Source organism: Suncus etruscus, chromosome 9, assembly GCF_024139225.1.
Source record: "Suncus etruscus isolate mSunEtr1 chromosome 9, mSunEtr1.pri.cur, whole genome shotgun sequence".
Classification (NCBI taxonomy): domain Eukaryota; kingdom Metazoa; phylum Chordata; class Mammalia; order Eulipotyphla; family Soricidae; genus Suncus; species Suncus etruscus.
In genome coordinates this window covers 85,768,570-85,787,865 of record NC_064856.1, presented here as the reverse complement: position 1 = coordinate 85,787,865, position 19,296 = coordinate 85,768,570, and the positions used below count along the sequence as shown (strand labels likewise).

At 37.7% G+C, this 19,296-nt stretch overlaps 1 non-coding gene across 1 annotated transcript; it reads right to left on the bottom strand.

Annotated features, from left to right (window-relative positions):
• Nucleotides 1-6,631: 6,631 nt before the first annotated feature.
• Nucleotides 6,632-6,738, bottom strand: LOC126019819 (U6 spliceosomal RNA). The gene has a single exon (XR_007499440.1). It is a non-coding gene; the product is annotated as a U6 spliceosomal RNA (small nuclear RNA).
• Between the last annotated feature and the right edge of the window lie 12,558 nt (nucleotides 6,739-19,296).

The window sequence follows — 19,296 nt, the reverse complement described above, 5'->3', positions numbered from 1 at the left end:
GTCTCCAGATATTCCAAAATAAAAAATCAAGTCAATAGTGAGGGAGCATGGGACTAGGGAGTTAACTGGGGTACTGGAAGAAGAGAAACAAGGAAGACCTAAGTTGGAAAGGGACACGTCAGAAAATGGCAGAGAAACACTAGTGTTGAGAACTCAGTTTTATTATTCAGGTTGACTGGGCTCTTCCTAGAACCAAGATTCACAGCCAGATCAGTATGTCTCCAGGTCAGTGGGTACTCATGGTTTCTCCATATTGAGAAGCCACCTTAGAAGGACCTGAGATCACTGTCCTGATTTCAGTCCCAGAACTGTCAGAAATATTCATCTTAATTGAGAAAAATTGGGAGTTCAGTTAGAACTTGGGTATCCCAAGCCAGTACTGGCATCCCAAGATTTTAAGCCAGGCTTTTTTGTCTAATGTGGGGTGATGGGTTAATTTGGAGACATAGCAACTTGTGTCCCCACAAGAAGAGCTCTTTTTCTCAGACATTCAGGATAAGTTTTTTTTTTTTTCCCCTTCTTGCAACTTCAGATTCTGGGTGTTCTAACTTATGAAGTCGCTGGAACAGGAACATTGACTGAATAATTTTATGGGAATTAAAAAATTGTGAATTTTGTGTTAACTGCCTCTGGCTGTAACTGGAATAAAAATGACATTGCTTCAGACAATACAGTGCACTAATTAAACCAGTGGAGAATGAAACAACAGAAATACAACAGCAACAAAAATGAGAGTTGTGGGCTTCAGAACACTCCCCAGCAGAATAGTTGAATTTAAATTTCCATTATTTTGACTGAATGTGGCCCTAAGGAATAATGCAGACTAGGTTTTTTTTTTAAATGTGATTTCAGGGTAGTATAGTAACTTTTATAAAGCTGTACTATGCCTGGTTGAAAAGAAAAGGTATAAAATATATGTATAGTTAGGAAAGACTAGGAGAATACCTGCCGTTAGCAGTAGGTTACCTTGGGGAAAGGAAACTTGAAGATAAAGGGCATTTCTCTTTTCCTTTAAAATCTCAAAAACATATTCGTTGTGTGCTTGTATTTATTATACTCAGCACATATTTTTGAGCAGACTAAAATGATCCAGGGGGTGTTTTCAGATGAATGATTCATAGCTCATGGCATTAGATTACCAAAGGCCATTTCATATAGTGATCATTAAGAAGTTGCCTCAGTTGATCAGGATTTAATATGGGAATGTATCTGTGCTTAGGTGGTAATAGTGAAGAGAGAAAAGAAGACAGAAGAACAGGAGTGTCATCAAAAGACTGGAGCTAGGTTTGAGAATTAATATTATGTGTTAGTTCAAGGATATGTATTTTATTAAAAAATTTTCTTATTTTAAACACTGTGGTTTACAGAGTTGCTTATAGTACAGTTACTTCTGGCATTCAATGTTCTAACATCAATCCCACCACCAACTATTGCCCCAATTTTCCAACCTCCACCAAGAATGCCCCTTGGTAGACATGAATAATTTACTTAATATTGCTTGTTACCAGAGTGGGAGAAAGTATTCACTCAATACATATCTGATAAAGGGTTAATAATTAAGATATATTAGGCACCTACAGAGCTTAACAAGGGAAAAACATCTAACCCCATTCAAAAAATGGGAAAAATAGATGAACAAAGATTTCCCTAAATAAGAAATATATTTCTTATATGTATAGCCAAAAATGAAAAAAAATTCTCACACTGTTAATCATCAGGGAGATGCAAATCAAAACAACAGAGACTACTGACATAAAAAAAAGAACAAGAACCTAGTTCTTGTCCAAAGTATCAAGTGAAAAGAGATAAGTGATATCTCTTCAGTAACAATATTAAAAACCAGTGTCTAAAAGAATAGTGAAAAAAGGAAGGTTGGAAGATAGAGACATGATAGAGAGATGAAAGACAGACAGACAGACAGATAGAGATAGATAGATAGATGATAGATAGATAGATAGATGGATGGATAGATAGATAGATAGATAGATAGATAGATAGATAGATAGATAGATAGATAGATAGATAGAAGGAAAATATCTGAGAGAAAAATATCTGTCACAGAGGCAGGCATGGGGGAGTACATGGGAAGGGTGGGAGGGAAACTAGAGGCATTGGTAGCAGAAAATGTGCACTGGTGAAGGGTGTTTGACATTAATGACTGAAACTCAAGCATGAACAACATTGTAACAGTATCACATGCTGATTCAATAAAAATGTATTAAAAAAAGCTATTAATATTTTTACAAAGAACAATAGCAACCAGTGTTGGCATGGATGCAGGGGAAAAGGGTTGCTGAGGCTAGGCCATTAACATAGCAGCATTTAGTTGAATGTGTCTGTGAGTGAAGCTGCCTAGGGTTGAGTAGGGCTGAGGATTTGCTCTGTCCTACTTCTGAGGGGTCCAATTACTATTAGCTATGAGACCTGTATGTTCAGGAGTTTTTGAGGCTAAGTTTGATTATCTTTAGAGAATTAGTATGGGATTGTTTATCTTATAGTTTTTACCCCCATGTGTACCAGTAGTATCATGTGGCATCATTCCTTTTTGCATAGGCACATTAAAAGGGAGAAATCTTACATATAGAATGAAGTTCTTATCTAATATCAATAAGAACTAATAAATTTTATATTGCAGGGGACTTTTCACCCTGAACATTTGTCATAATGCCTTGATTTATGCTTCAGTCAATTGGACATTGGCCATTCACCCCCAAACCTTGGATCCCATCTTTGAAACTGGCATGATTTTCTGTACCAGCACCAGGAATCAAATTTCTACTGGGGAAGGCCCTAAAGCTGCCCTGGCACTGACTTGCTCCATAATAGGTTCATATGACACCCTGATGACTTAGAAACAGCAATCACTTGCTCTCATGGCAGGTTTCCCTGCCTTGCTACCTAATGGTGAGATGAAACCAGAAGACACTCATGACACCCTGACTTTGACATAGGATTGTGCAAAAATCAAGATCACTAATTATAGAAGACTGACTGTGACAATTGTGATTGAGGAGAAATTTTCTTGGGACCATGAAGAAAGTCTTTGGGGTTAGACAACTTAGTAAGCCCAGAGCCTATAGTTGATCTTTTGGCAGGATGCTTCTTGGGTAGGGATATCCTGTTTTCAGGTCAAAGTTTTTCCTTTCTATTTTCCCCAACTTTTGTTGTGCCTATGCAAAAATATGCCACCCCATTCTTCTTCTTCTTCTTCTTCTTCTTCTTCTTCTTCTTCTTCTTCTTCTTCTTCTTCTTCTTCTTCTTCTTCTTCTTCTTCTTCTTTTCTTCTTCTTCTTCTTCTTCTTCTTCTTTTCTTCTCTTCTTCTTCTTCTTCTTCTTCTTCTTCTTCTTCTTCTTCTTCTTCTTCTTCTTCTTCTTCTTCTTCTTCTTCTTCTTCTTCTTCTTCTTCTTCTTCTTCTTCTTCTTCTTCTTCTTCTTCTTCTTCTTCTTCTTCTTCTTCTTTTTTGAGTCACACCCGGCAGCACTCAGGGGTTACTCCTGGAGTTTACACTCAGAAATCGCTCCTGGCAGGCTCGGGGGACCATATGGGATGCTGGAATTCAAACCACTGTGTTACCCCCCCCCCACTTAGGGGGGCACGCACCAGATATGGCTTTTTGCCTTCCTGGGGCAGTGCCTTCCTCCCAAAGAATTATTTGCCAAAAGGCCCGCTCAGCGAAGTCAATCATTTGACCCATTGCGTGGATTATTGGCGGTAATTCCAACATGGTTGTAACATTACATTTTCTCTTTATTTGGACACTATAGAAATCCAGCCTCAGCTTTCCTACAGACAAAGAAATGTCAGTACCAAAAAACCCGCCAAAAGTTCCCTGCTGGCTAGTTTATTTGTGACTCATGTTTCTAGTATAACCTGGTGCCAGCAGCTTGTTTTTCTGAGTCTAGCTTTATGATGGTAAACAATTATTTCCATCCCCCCTAAAATCTATTTTCCGGCAACTACATAAACATCATAAATATCTCTGTCTCTCTCTTCCTGGTTTCTTGAAAAACCTGCTTTTTGCTAAACCAAAAACATCTCTAGCTCTTGTTTCACTGCCCTCCAACAGGGGTCTTTCTCACCTATAGGATAGTCGTTTTGATATGTAGATTCTAGGCCTGTTTTCCCATTGTACTGCTCTCCTGCTCTTTGTTCTCCCTGAGGACACCATGCATACCAGAGTTTGTGCTTATAAATGTCATCAGCTGAAAAGTAAATTTGTCTTTCATCCCTTGGACATGGGTCCCCATACAATTTATTTTGTGTGGTCTCATTTATTTCATTTTTGTATTTCATATTCATCCGCCTTGTACTCCTGCTCTCTCCCCGTAAAAGGTTCTCAGACCCTACAAAGGTTCTGCTTAGGGACACTAACACCTCTGCAGCACCACTGACCTTCTGCATGCAAGTAGAAGTCTTTCCAAGATTTAGGTCAGGCTGGAGTGATAATAGTACATAGTACATAGTGCATTTTCTTTGCATTTGGATGATCTAGGTTTGATCCCTAGTGCCCCTGAGTCCTCTAGGAGTGATAGATGAGTACAAAGACAGGAGTAAATCCTGAGCTCCTCTTCCCCCAAACCCCCAAGATTTGGGCATTTCTGAATGTCTTACTGGGTCACTTGGGTCCTTTAGTTCTAACTATGAAACACTCAGCCCAAAATGTCATATTTTATGAAGATTGATTTAAGGAACAAATAATTGGAAGGTCTTTTGAGATGACTTAATTTGAGCTCTTATGCTATCAAATGCCAAGTATCATTCTATATCTGCCTTTCATATAACATTCATCTTCTTGACAAAATGATAAAAAATTGGGTGTAAAAGTCCAAACTTTAATTCAACATCATTTAGGAAGACAGTTTTTATCACCCCATCAAAAGATTCTAGAAAAATATTTCTTCAACTCTCACTGGCTCAAATTTTGTCTCCCAAATTGAATCCTGGTTGACTAAGTGGCTTAGGCCAAACACAGTTATAAAGGTGCAGTGTCACTTTTTTTCTCAATCTATGTGACAACTTCACAGTACAGATACAGATTGGGGCAAGGTATATAGAGAACCATGAATCTCTACTTTAGAATAAAGACTATGAGTGCTTTATGTTTGTGGGTGTGAGAGTGGTAGATTGAGTTAAAGAGAAAAATGGACCTAGGAGGGTAGTGAAGTTCTCAATCTAAGGAGTCAGACAGTGAATGTGGGCTTACTTCTCAAGGACTCTTGGTTCCACTTGAGCAGCCCCACTGAAACTAGGGACTAAAAACTGGAGAGGAGAATGATACTGAAGGTGACAGAAAGAACTTGTGACATGGTTAATTGAGATCCTGGAAAGATAGACAAAGATCCTCTAGGGTGTTGTCACTGAGTAAGTAAGAAAACCAAGGATATGTCCACTTTTTAAGTCTATTGTGGCATTTTCTGTGAGTATTGGGCAGTGTCCCCAGAAGTAATGTGGAAGGCTATAGTCCTAATGCTTCTTTGGGCCCATTGAACAAGGTCATTTATACAGAGCATTTGGAGAAACAGATATGGAACACTTGCTTGATCAATATTGTTGAATGGTTTTACTTTCAATTATTTGAGGTAGTAAAGAGTAGTAGAGTATCATCAGTGGAAACAGGAGTTTAATAATTTAGATCTTATCCTTCATAGTGACAGTTTGGTGGCCCTCTGTTTTGAACCCTATAGTCTTGGGGAAAGAAGGTATCAAAACTGTGAAGTTTGGGAGTACTTCCAATAAGGCTGTGGAAGCTTCATCAGGATCCAATTGACTTGAGCAATCAAGACTCCAGCCATTACTTGTGTCATACAAGCATGGAACAGTTCAAGTATCAAGAATTATAAGATTGCTTTACTTTCAAGCCTCACATGACTCTACATAACAGCCACTGTTTTTGTTTGACAAACAAGAAATCTGTTTGACAAGGAAATAGGGTTGAAGTTTATGTCCTATGTTTAGAGCTAGAATATTAGAAATCTGATCTTTAAGCTGTATCAACACCTCAATTCATACTCCACTTCATATTTCATTCCATCTTCTTTTTTTGGGGGGGGGGTCACACCCAGCAGTGCTCAGGGGTTACTCCTGGCTCTACACTCAGCAATCACTCCTGGCAGGCTCGGCGACCATATGTGATGCCGAGACTCGAACTACCATCCTTCTTCATTTAAGGCAAACGTCCTACCTCTATGTTATCTCTCCGACCCCACATTTCATCTTCTTAACAGATTCAAAATTTGGATATATAGTAATGAAGTCATGTGTTTCAGAGGTATGTGCTTCATCTCTGGGAGAGACTATTATTCTCCTTTGACCTAGTTCTGACTATCAAAATATGACAATGGAAGTTTGAGTTTTTTTTTTATCTAAGAAAGAGCAATGGGAGTGGTTTCTTTATTAATTCTCATAATATTTGTATAAAACACATATACTTTTTACAGTTATCTGATACCAATTGGATGAAGCCAATATACAATGTGATAAAGCCAAGATAAAGAGAATCTTGATGGTGGGGTTGATACCGTAGATATCATAGATTTAAGCTCACAGCAGCAGAAATTTCTTGTTGATTTTAGTGTCCATTCTCCAATTATTTTTATTTTTTGGCAGCACTAGGGTTTATTTAATTGTTCCTAAAATATTGAACGCTTCACAAATTTGCGTGTCATCCTTGCTCAGGGGCCATGCTAATCTTCTCTGTATTGTTCCTATTTTAGTATATGGGCTGCTGAAGCTAACACCATTCTTCAATTATTAACAAGTGAAAATTCTAGATTGATGTATCCTTATATTATATCCAGATGTAAAACTATATGTTTTAGGCTCACTAACAATGTAGGCAGTGAATGAAATGTTTGGTATTCTTGGTCCTTGCCCCTCTTTACCTTCTTTTTTCCTGGAAAGTGGACATGATGGTTAGTGCTATAGTAGTGCTTATGTGACCAGGAAACTAAGATGAGGATGAAAACTATGCCAGTAAAAAAAGTATAGGTCGTTGCTGTCTGGGATGTGCTATATTAGCTTTTCAATGTTTACTACTGAGGTTCATTCATGTGAAATAAATATAAATCTTTGTCTTCTATAACCCACTGCCATTGTGTTTTATATATAGCTAACTTTAATTCCAACTGAGAATCCTATATATTTCTGAATTTCCTGTTGGGTGAGAATTAACTCTCTTTATGTATAAACCATTTGTAGTTGGGGTTGCTTTTATGTACAATCAATAGACTCATAATGGTTTCCTTTTCAAAACCCATCCTGTCAACATCTGTACTAAGTACATCAACCTCAACATGGGCTGAATCAGTCAATTCACCCTTATTCTTGGTGTAAGAACTCTTTTTGTTAGGATCCCTACCACTCTTCAGATACCTTTATTGTGTCTATGGCTCATTTTTGGGCCAAAAAATAACTTTCAGAAAACCCAAACACAGAGCAAATCTTCTGGCTGTCTGATCCAGGAGTGGTACAGAGTTGGTGGAGGAATCCAAGTGGTTTCTTTGGTACCCCGAGTAATGGTCATACCTTGAACTTTCATTGGAGAAAGATCAGACCTTGAACCCCCTCCTGATTACTCCTTCACTTTTTACCCACTGCCTATTTTTTGTCAGTTCTTCTGCCTCAACCATGTGGTTGGCCTCCCACACAAGTCTTCAGGGAGAAAAGCTTTTAATAACTGGTGAGGAAACTATTGACTCAGGTTTTGTTTGTTTGCCACCAAGTTAGCATTTAATAAATGCAAGATTCTTGGCTTAATAGGTTGGTTATTGTGTGTGTGCTCAAAATGGTAAATTAATTATTAAAAGCTGCACTTGAAACAAACCAGAGATGAAACTGAGGTGGCCTATTTTATTCCTAATTCACAGTAAACATTGCATTTCTGACCAGTCAGTATTTATTTAATGTATAATAGCTATCTTGTTAAACCCAAGTCTATTAAATCTAAGTGAAAGTCAGGAATTAGAACTGGTGGATAGGGGAGGGCTTAGTTCATCTTTATTGAAAGCATCTCAAATTACTAGCCTCATTACTCCCATTTTACCCTGATGATGCCAAAACAGCTCATAAAGCCAGACTGACTCTATAATGTTCCTCAATCAGACACGGGCTCAGTCTTGGCCCAGGAAATATCCCTTGGAAGTGAATCAGTCTTATCAAGATAATAGTGACACTAATACTCACCAGTGTCTGATAGGTGCCAAGTGCTTTGACCAATAATATCCCTTTCTTACAGATACCCTAGACAAGAAAACAAAGACCTACAGGAGTTAAAACACCTGACAAGTGTCACACACAAATGGAAACTGACAGAACTGGCATTCTATCAAGACATTGGTTTGGAATGACCATCCCAAGGCTGCAGAGATTCTGAGACTATGAGCATGTATTTCTGTGTTCCCACAGAAGGGTCTTAGGATTCCTTCTGTGGGGGACACTGAAGTCTTATCTTTTTAGCTTTGGGTTCAAACTCAATGATCTGAGCAGTCTGTGTCCCTACCTCTTCTGTTCCTCAATGAAGCTGAAGACTTGCCACTCCTTTGCTTAGGCACACAAATATGTCTTCTTTTTTTCTTACAATACTTTCTTGCAGCTAATATAAAAATGCCTCTCACCTCCCTTCCTTGGGTATCACTCTCTTTTCCACCCCTGCCTGAAAGATTGCAGTTTGTCATCAAACTCAAATGAGAAGGGAAAAAATGCCCAAAGGAAAAAAAATCTCATGTGTCTGAGCCAGTTGTCTATATTCTGTTTGGGGTTTTTTCTATGTCCTGCTTTGTGAATCCATCTGAGCTCTTTCAATTTTGGTCTTTGGCTTACAGCTCAGACTCAGCAGCCTTACAGTGGAGGGAACATAAGGCATGAACGGCTGACTGCCTGGGGACTTTATTATAGCTCACAGTGAAGAAGCCTAGGATGTTCAATTGGACTCATAACATTGTATTGCTGAACAGCTAAGCCATATTATTATCACCATAATCTAATTCAGGGATATTCTCTTTGACTTATTATTAGTGAATCTTTGACATTCGTTTCACTCATTTATTATCTCAACACATATTTTCATTATGTCTCAACATATGTTTGTGATTTTGTCCAACACTGATATAAAACATGAGGTATTTTAGTTAACATGAGATCTTCTGGAATTTCTGGAACAGGACAAAGGAAGGACAATTAATTGAACAGTCAGATCTGGCTTGTTAGAGTGACCAAATTCTCCTGGTTTTCCTAGGGTTTTTCTGAAAGTCCTGAATTCTGAGAAAACCCTCATCATCTCTGGGACAGTTAGTGTCTTTAATCTGAGCACCATTTCTGCCATCTATTATACAGTCATTTATGCATATTAAAGACAGGGCAGTGCCTTAATGCTCTTAAGAGTAATATGATAAGATGAAACCAGAAGACACATCATCCTTTGATCTGTGCAAAAGCAAAAATTGCTAAATACAGAAGACTGACTGTGACCACCATGACTGGGCAGAACATATGACCCACCATGACTGGGCAGATCTTTATCCCGGAGGTCTGACTGAGACACCTGCAACTGAGCAGAACTTCTGGAAACATAATCAAAGACTCTATCCTAGGCTTTATCCTAGGATCGGTGCAAAAACCAAGACCACCAACTGCGGAAGACTGATTAAAACAACAGTGATGTAACAGAACAAAACTCCAGGAACTGTAAAGAAAGACTCCATCCTAGGCTCCATCCTATGACATGTGCAAATACTAAGGTCACTAGCTATATAGGCCTGATTTTATCATCCATGACAGAGCGGAAAGCTTCCATACATCACAAAAGGACCTAGGGGAGACTAAAAGAGCATGTACATAGCCTGTAGTTATACCCATGACAGTATACTTCAAGGGTGGAGAAACCGTGTATCTTTTAGGCCAGGGTGGAAGGAAGGAGGATCAAAGATGAAAGATACTGGACTTTTTACCAGACATGTGCCATGGGAGAAATCACTTTTAGATAAAGAATCTCTAAGAAGTCAGGTGGCACTTAAAAATATACTTCATAGAATTGAGGTAAAGTTTCCTTCAAACCTCTTCCTATCTTAGATTTTTGATTCTGGTGAGAATGTCATCATCTACAGACTAGAACCTCAGTGACATTGTATTGTCTATTATCTATTGTATTTTCTATTATCCATATTTCCTGATTCAATTAATTTTTAATTTTACTTTTTTAGAAAGTTTCTAAACTCATCTTTTTTGCCCTTCACTTCTCCTGCACATTCATGTGTTACTAAAATTTCTATTTAAATTACAGTTAATTCATGTCATATTCTTCTTTAAGCCAGTAGCACCTTGTTTATTTTATTAAATTGAACTTCTCCAAAGCAGATTCTGAGATGGAGATTTGTATGCAGGAAGTTTATTGTGGAGGAAGAGGTGCTCTAGGTTTTGATATGATGACTTTACTCATTTTCTAGTGTTGAACTAACCTTGCATTTCTATAATTTATAAGCACTTGTCTATGATGCATTATACTTATATAGCGCTAGATTCTATTTGGTAATGTTTTGTTAAAGAAATTTGCATTATTTTCATGCAAAATGAGAAGTTGGCTAAGGGAGTGGGCATGGTAGATCAAATAAAACCTTATGTTTTATTTAGTATTTTTATCACTATATAATCTTTAAAAAATTTCTAGGACATAAAAAAATCAAATTTTAAAAGCACTTAAAAAACAAATCTTTCTATGACTGTTTTGTTTTAGGACAAGTTTTGAATTAGGACTTAGCCATTTGCAGTTGGGTTAGGGTAACAGATGAACGGAAGAATTCAATAAGCTGATTCTAATTATGTGTGGAACACTGTGTCAGGATCTGGTCACTATCTGCATTTAATCTTTAAAAGGGCCTTTATCAGTTGACTATTGCTTCATAACAAATCATCTCCAAGTTTAGTGGTTTAAAAATAAAACAACATGTTTTTGGCACACCTACTGGTGCTCAGGGGTTACTCCTGACTCTGAACTTGGAATTACTCTTGGCAAGCTTGGGGCTCCTCTGGGATTCTGGGATTAAATTTTTGTCTTTCACATGAGAGCAAGTGCCCTCCTCACTGTACTATTTTCCAGCCATTTAAAAATAAACACAACTATTTGTTATGTAAGTAACATAGTAATATAATAGGCTTCCTTGACAGAATTCAGAGAAGGAGATAGACTAAAGATAATATAACTCTGCCTGCTTGGCCATTCTCTTTTCAATTGAATACCAAAAGAATGATTGAAGGGAAGACAATGTGTACCAAGTTCATTCATAAACCATTCGCATCTATGTAATGGTATAAGAGGAAATGATTCATCTGTAAGAATGTGATGGGGAGTCTGTACTTTGGGTTCCTTGGGTCTTTAATTTTGCTTGGAGTCCTTTAACTAGAGTAATCTGCTCATATGGCTCAACTAGTTAGAATGGTCCCAGATGGCAACCATCTGGTAACATATCTGGTGATTAGCTAAGGTATTTATGTTTTCTTCATGTGGATTCTCCAGCAAGATGGTGGTGGAAATATTCCAATAGAACAGATAACAGTATGCAAACATGTGGTGGTATCACATTTGGTTATTCTCCTTCAGTGGATGCTAGGACATAGGCTGCAAGCAAGGAAATTTATTAGAACTTTTAATGTAACAATGTGCCAATAAGGATACTATAAGATATTTATCAATATATTAATTTTATAAAATGGGCTATCAGTTTTCCCAAATTCTTCAATATACAGTCTATACTGTATATTGATGGAGTGGGATGAGTCTCACATTCTCTTTTAAGTCTGACTTTAAAGTTCATATTTTAACAGGTTGAAGGTCTCTGGCACCATGACTTGATACTGGTTTGTTTTGTGAAGTTCATTGTCAAATTATCCTGAATAGATATTGAGAATCAATACAGTATTAAGTCACTTCTTTTTTTCTCTATAGATGTTCTCTTGTGTATCAGCCCTCAATAATACTTCTCACACATTCACATATGCAACACACACACACACACACACACACACAACAAGGTTAGTATACTTTCTTCCTTTGCACATATTTCCCTAGAGGCACTGCAGGGTTCTTCTTATTCTCATATCTCTTACTTATGAGGCCCCAAGTGAATGACCATTTATCATATTTGTAGAGATGACTCCTATATCTTAAACTATTCAACGGATGAGTTGAATTCATACACACACTTGGTACAAAGTGTCCTCTTTCTAATCATCTTTTTAGCACTCAATTATAAGAAGAAAATGGCAAGGCAGGCAGTAAAGTTCTATTGTTTTTAAAATCTATCCATCCATCTTCTCTTGCTTCTGGCAAGGGAGCTGTGATATTTCTCTCCCAATATTCAGTAGACTGATGTAAACAGGGAAGTTGAGTGCTTTCCCCATCTTTGCCTTCTGAAATCTTGTAGCATCTGACAGACTGAAACAGATTGCCTCTTACTCAGTGATGTCCACCCCATATTGTTGACAGAGGTCCAGCCAGAAGGCCCTGAGCACCATTTCAATGTTGTTATTGGCAACATGATTGAGAGAGACACTGGGCAGTTTGTCAAGTTGGCCTTCACAAGACTATTAGAGTGAAGCAAGAGATAAAATGTATTTTGTTTTCAACAAGGTTCCATTTTTGTCCTACATGATTAACTCCAAAACATGCCATAAAAAATATGTCCTCTTCTTATCCCAACTTTTAGGACACTTTGAAATATTTAGAAGAGGTACTAAAAAGAGGATTTGGAGCTAATCTTTGTTGAGACATTCACAATATTCTTAAGATGTTTCTTGTGATATAGGCTAGTCTTCACTTTATTTCATCCACTTCTCAAAAATGCGCATGTCCAAATCCTATAATCTATGATTATGTTATTATTAAGCAAGGGAAAAAAAGGATACACATAATTTTAAGTTACTAATCAACTGATTTAAAAATAGAAATGATGTTATGTTATCTAGGTGGGCCCAATGTAATGCAAGAGATTACATTGTGATAGAGGGAAGTTGAAGAAATAGTTACTGAGCAAAACTCAACTGTTGTTAATTTTTGAAGATGGAAGGAGGCCATAATTCAGGGAACGTGGGCAGCTTTTAACAAGGGGGAAACATGGAAAAAATTTTCTTTTAAGTATCCAAAAAGGAATGAAGCCTTCTTACATCTTACTTTTAATTCAGTGAGAGACCTCTTTCTTTTTTTTTTTGATGACAAGTATCTTTTATTTTATTTGTTAATCTCTTGAAGTATATGGTTATTAATATGTGTCATTTAATTCCAAACTTGTATTAGTTTGTTGCAACCGCAATATACTTTTCAACAGTTTCTTTAATAATAGTCAATGTTTAAAAAGTCCCATGTGTTAATGGAGAGAGTTGGCATACACTGTAACATTTGAATTATTAATGTGGGTGGGAATATTATCCTCACCTAGAACCCTTCCATATTTGTATATGAAACAATACAAAATTAACGTTGTTTGGTTACCAGAGAAATTTATCTGATTGGAGAGGCTGAATAGCAATTACTGAACATGCTCTTTATTGGTTTATTTGATCAAGATTTTATTGACTGGCAACATAGGCAGGAGTTGGCTGACACTGAATGTTCATTTCTCTTTTGCATGTAATGTAGTTGGGTTCCCTCATGTATTTATGGGCAGTTGGTATTTGCTTGTTTTTACTGATCCAGGATGATGTATTCACAGGCCTAGTAATTAACTGATGGTTTTTGGTTTACCCATGTGGCCTTTCCACTGGCAAAGCTAACCTGTACTTTCTCACATGATGGGCTGAATTTCATTGGAAACAGAATAAAGGGATGGGGGGGGTCTTGACTTAGAAATTATATCACTTTCTATTGGCAAAATTAAATGACAGGGGCATCTCAGATCTAAAAGTGGTGGACTTTATGCACCATGAGGGGAATAGAGGCAACCCCATTTTGAAAAGATGCATGCCTACAATGTTGTAAGGTATTTATAGCTGCATTTTTTCAACTTGTACACTCACAGCGATTTCTTTGAAAGCTTGACGCTTGTTTACTTTTTTTTTTTTTCTTTTTGCTCCTGCATATTATGTGCAGTGAGCTCACCAGTCATGTTTTTTTTTCTTGAATGAAAAGATCTGAGGTTTTCCAGCTGATCTGACACTAAATAGTGGCTAAGTGCAATTCAGACAGGGAGGCATTGAAGGCTCAGTAAGGCCTTAGTTCACTCCTGGTTGGTAGCAGTACAATTGTACTCAGCCAAATCTTGCCTCCCTCTTACAGGACCTCTCTCTCTCTCTCTCTCTCTCTCTCTCTCTCTCTCTCTCTCTCTCTCTCTCTCTCTCTCTCTCTGTCTGTCTGTCTCTGACTCCTTGGCACATTCCTCACTTGCTTACAAATTTGGAGGGAAAAATAAATCATTAATAATGAATTAGTAATTTAATAAATACCTGAAAAGAGAAATAAAACACCAGTGACTAGCAGGGAAAAGTTCATTCTGAATCATCACACCCGAACTTTACTGTAAAAGACAAGGCACAAACTCTACCAAATAAATGAGGAATTTGGTTTCCAGTAGAGAGAGCTTTCATTCTCCTTGTAGACTAACATTTCTAAATGTCCAACATTTAGGATGTTCAAAAAATGCTGACAACATTCTGGAAAGCAATTTCTGCTTTTGCATGTACATTCTGGTTAAGTCATTTTGTGAATGATAGTTGATATTTGAACAGCTCTCCTGTGACAGCAATAGTCTGTAATATAAAATGGTATGTCAGCATTTAGACATTTCACTTGTCTCTAGTTCACCATTTTTATAGACAAGTCAAAGGAGCTTACACTAAGAATATGCATACAAGGGTTCATTTTCACTAGTATATCGATATAGCTGATAATAAGACACAAGGAGTAAAAGGTCTCTGGAAAAAGGTCAGCTTCTTTTAGTTAGCACTTAATCTAAAAGCTCTGTCCCCCTACACAAAAAAAATCAGACGCCGAGAAAAGCCTGTAATGTAAACTTAATTTTCTATAAAAACGTATCAGGGAGGAGAGAATTCATTGCTATATGGTCACAGTATGCCTTGAATGTAGAACAAAGTTAGGCTAGAGGTCTTCAATTGAAATTTATTTATTCTGGATTTGCCAACTATCCCACTAAAGCTTTTCAACTTTCTCTTTCTTTTTTCTTTCTTTCTCTTTCTTTTCTTTCTTCTTTCTTTCTTTCTTTCTTCTTTCTTTCTTTCTTTCTTTCTTTTCTTTCTTTCTTTCTTTCTTTCTTTCTTTCTTTCTTTCTCTTGCTTTCTTTCTTTCTTTCTTATTTCTTCTTTCTTTCTTTCTTTCTTTCTTTCTTCCTTCCTTCGTTCCTCCTTCCTTCTTTCTCTCCTTCCTTTCTTTCTTTCTTTCTTTCTTTCTTTCTTTCTTTTCTTTTCTTTCTTTTTTCTTTCTTTCTTCTTTCTTTTCTTTCTTTCTTTCTTTCTTTCTTTCTTTCTTTCTTTCTTTCTTCCTTCCTTTCCTTTCCTTCCTTCCTTCCTTCCTTCTTTCCCTCCTTCCCTCCTTCCCTTCCTTCCTTCTTTCTTTCTTTCTTTCTTTCTTTCTTTCTTTCTTTCTTCTTTCTTTCTTTCTCTTTTCTTTCTTTCTTTCTTCTTCTTTCTTTCCTTTCTTTCTTTCTTTCTTTCTTTCTTTCTTTCTTTCTTTCTTTCTTTCTTCTCTTGCTTTTATTTTCTCCCTTCCTTTCTTCCTTTCTTTCACTCTTTCTCTCTTCTTTATTCCTTCCTTTCATTCATTCTTATCCTTCCTTACTTTCTCTCTTGGCATGGATCTGTATAGTAGATGGTAAGAATAGACATGCCCAGGCATGGTACAGATATGTTAAAACAACAAGTTCTAGGCTTTAAGGAACACATATCTAGTAATGAGAGAGGATGTCATAGTGTTAAAACTGACATATCAGTTTTAGAAATCACTCAAAGAAATAGCAAGTCTGTTCCAAAAAATCATGAAACTTTGTATAGGCCTAAGGGAAAGCGAGGTTGATGTAGACTAATATTACAACAGATTAAACAGAGTTATTCTTGATGACACCACTCCCCAGGCTGACTTTCAGCTCCTCCATGCCCACTGCAGAGGCAGTTTTTCTTCCCACTGGATACCCTCCATTATTTCCTCTAATTGACTGAACCAGCCTGTTTTTTGTTTGGAAAAACTCAGCACTAACACCACTTGTAGTAAGCAAGGTAAGCAAGCTGACAAAACTAACAACCCAGTGAGCCCTCCAATAGACCTCTCATAAGCTGGTGAAGACAATTTTATCCTCAAATTGTATTTCATCCTCTTCTCCCAACTCTTCTTACAGATTGCTAGTAGGCAAAGGAGAGAATAGTAGGCAAAGGAAATATTCAAAGCATCTTATTAAAAACCTTATTTTGGGCTGTTGTGTTATTATAGTGATGATAATGATGACTTTGGGGGCAGTAAATAACATACTAAATGTAACTGGCCCATTTGGGTTGTCTCTGAGTTTTTTAAATTTCCTGTTGAGGAGTACTGAGAGAATAGTAGGAGAAACACCTCTTGTAAGCCATGGAGACAAGGCTTTTCTCCTTTGTTTCTCCTTTGATTCCTTTGTTGTAACTTTAGTGGGATCCAACTATAGTACAATAGCTCAGCTGTGCAGACCAAAAAGGACCTTTATTTACTTTAATCCATGATCTTCAACACCAAATCATTCGTCCCCATCCCCATCATCATCTCCTGTCTCTTCCTCTTTCTTCCTCACTCCTCTCCCCTTCCTCCTCCTCCTCCTTCTCCTCTTCTTCTTTTCTTCCTCCTTTTATTCTTCTTCCTCTTCATCTTCTTCTTTTCTTCCTCTTTCTCTTCTTCTCTTCTTCCTCCTCCTCCTCTTCTTCTTCTTCTTCTTCTTCCTTCCTTCCTTCCTTCCTTCCTTCCTTCCTTCCTTCCTTCCTTCCTTCCTTCCTTCCTTCCTTCCTTCCTTCCTTCCTTCTTCTATCCTTCTTCATTTCCTTTTTGTTCTTCTTTTAAAAATATAGGCCACATCTGGAGTCTGGAGAAACCAGGACTATTCCTGGTGATTCGTGATCTGACAGTGCATTACTGAAGGAAAGCTTAAGGAAATGAATATGCTATGCATACGCTCTCCTTTCTATCCTTTTTGACTCATGCTGTGACTGAAACATGCCCTTTGTATGTAAGTCCAATCATTCAAATTCATATTCTCTTTTTCTTGATTTCATCTTAAATTTCAAAAGGAACCCTGATCAACTATACTTGGGTGAGTTGCCAACCTCTGGTTCAATCAATCATGGCAGAGAATTGAGACAATTCTTTAGAACATTACTTCCAGAAGCTCAGTGTTGTGGAGGAGGAGGCAATGAAGAGTTTCAATGTGAACTTGGCAGCTACTGTCCTAAATGACTCTCCACTTCATTGCTTAAAAATTTCATGGATTTGCAGATCTGCAGATCATATTTTGGAGAACTGGGATGGAACTCCTCTCTCTCCCTGGCACTATACTCATTCTCCTTTTAGAGGGTGCTGGCCCCTTTGATAGTTTCTGGTATGAATAGTAACCAATGGAGACTATAAGAAATGCAGCTACCTTGGGGCCGGAGAGATAGCATGGAGGTAAAGCGTTTGCCTTTCATGCAGGAGGTCATCGGTTCGAATCCCGGCGTCCCATATGGTCCCCCGTGCCTGCCAGGAGCAATTTCTGAGCCTGGAGCCAGGAATAACCCCTGAGCACTGCCTGGTGTGACCCAAAAACCAAAAAAAAAAAAAAAAAAAGAAATGCAGCTACCATCAGCTGATGGTATACTCAGGCTGGTAGCTGCTAATAGCTGCAGGGAACAGAGGTTATGCCTTTGCATTGCCTGAAGTAGAATCTCATTTACAATTCAGTTCATGGTCCAAGAAACAAAAATAATATTTAATGAGAAAAATCTTCTTTGTTTAATTATTGTAAATGTCAAGGTTGAATCCAAGTGCTTCACTTAAGGTCAAATGCTCAAAACTATCAAAAAGTGTTTAAAGCAGAGCTGATGGGCCATTAAAACCAAGACTGGTTAAAATGAGGCACTGTCCTCTTTCAGTGATTTATTTCCCCCCAGTTGGAAGTAGTAATGTTGGAGCTGGAACAATTCACCAGCAGCTTGTTTTTTGCTCTTCTCTGATGTTCTCTAATGTTCTCTTTAGGCTAATGGGAACTCCCTAATGAAACCAACACCCAATATCCCACAGCTCTTTACAAGTTCCCTCCACAACTTAGGAATAACATTTTCTTAAAATTGGTGTTCTAGAGTGACACTGATACCCAAACCTTTCTCCCAAATATGATTCAATTGGTCTAAGATAAGACCCATGCATAGGTATTTTCATAAAACTTCCAAGTGAATTATTTCTAATAGGTTGCAGACTGAATATGTTAAATGCTTTAAGTACTGAAACCTCATCTCTTGGTATGTCCTAAATTTCCCTTCATATTACACTGTCCCACTTATAGTTTCCATTCAATTTAAATTGATATTCTTCTCTACAGCCTTTTATTCTCAGAGCCCAGAGCTTCCTTCCAATAGAAAGCATGTGCTTCAGGCAACCTAAAAAGTCAAATTACAATGCCATATCCTCCTGGCACTTAGCAGTGGGTGGGATGGAAACTATTCCTAAAACTTTCACTGTTCCCTATGATGGTTTGGAAAAGAGATGAGAGTTCAAATGATGGTATAAACTCTTTCACATAGTGTGAAAAGAATGGATGGCAGAACCTTGCTGAGCAGCGAAGAAATCTTTCTCATGTTATTTATGCACATAGCTTTTCTGTTCCTTCTTTCTTTCTTGTCATACAAAAGAAATAATGATCTTGGTACTGGACCCTTTGCTGCACCAGGACAATTAATCACCCACCAAGTCATTTATTTCCTCATACTCTCGTCCTCCAGGACCATTATCCTGTAGGTAAACAGAGGTGTCAGTAAATCACAGACAGAACACAAGTCGGTGGGAGAATAGTTGATTAAGCGTCTCCATAACTTACAGTTATATAGCACCTCTCATCCCAAAGGATCTCCAAGCACCAGATAGACTGATGTATGTGCCACGATGCAGCTTAGTTTCCACACCATTGCTTCCAGGGTTGGGGGGGAGCGGTAGAATGTTTATTACCCTTGTCATATAGTTACCCTCAAAACTGCAGTCATAGGTTAGACAGAAGGCAAAGGAAGAACTTTTCACTTCTTTGTCCTTTCAGGCATCAGAAATCAATTACCTGCCAGCAACTTGGCAGCAGTTGAAGTTAGCTATTCACCTT